Source organism: Octopus bimaculoides, chromosome 13, assembly GCF_001194135.2.
Source record: "Octopus bimaculoides isolate UCB-OBI-ISO-001 chromosome 13, ASM119413v2, whole genome shotgun sequence".
Lineage (NCBI taxonomy): Eukaryota > Metazoa > Mollusca > Cephalopoda > Octopoda > Octopodidae > Octopus > Octopus bimaculoides.
This window is the reverse complement of record NC_068993.1, coordinates 40888247-40888962: the sequence shown is the minus strand read 5'-3', so window position 1 is coordinate 40888962 and position 716 is coordinate 40888247.

Genomic DNA, 716 nt, shown 5'->3' with positions numbered 1-716 from the left:
TAAAAGGATGAAAGGCCAAATCAATCTCGGTGGAATTTGAACTTAGAACAATAAAAACAGACAAAATGCCTTTAAACATTTTGCTCGGCATGCTAATGATAATGTCAGTTGCTTCTAGGCCAAAAGACAATGTATTTTATTCTCTCAGTCTCTTATGCCGAACCGCTAAGTTACGGGGGTTTAAACATACCAACATCGGTTATCAAAGCCACACAGATAGATATATAATATGTAGTTATGAATATATTTATATATGATGGGCTTTCACTTTCCATCTACCAAATCTACTTACAAGGATTTGGTTGGCCTGAGCCTAAAGTAAAGGTGTCATGTAGTGGGACAGAACCTGGAACCATGTGGTTGGTAAGCAAGCTTTTTACCACACTTGTGTCTAGTGAAAAAAAAGTTTTCTTTTTACTTCAAAGATGGTAGGTGTTAAAATATTAGAGATATCTTGAAGGCGCAGGAGTGGCTGTGTGGTAAGTAGCTTGCTTACCAACCACATGGTCCCGGGTTCAGTCTCACTGCGTGGCACCTCGGGCAAGTGTCTTCTACTACAGCCTCGGGCTGACCAAAGCATTATGAGTGGATTTGGTAGACAGAAACTGGAAGAAGCCCGTCGTATATGTATATATGTGTGTGTGTGAGTAAATGTTTGTGTGTCTGTTCCCCCAACAAGCATCGCTTGACAACCGATACTGGTGTGTTTATGTCCC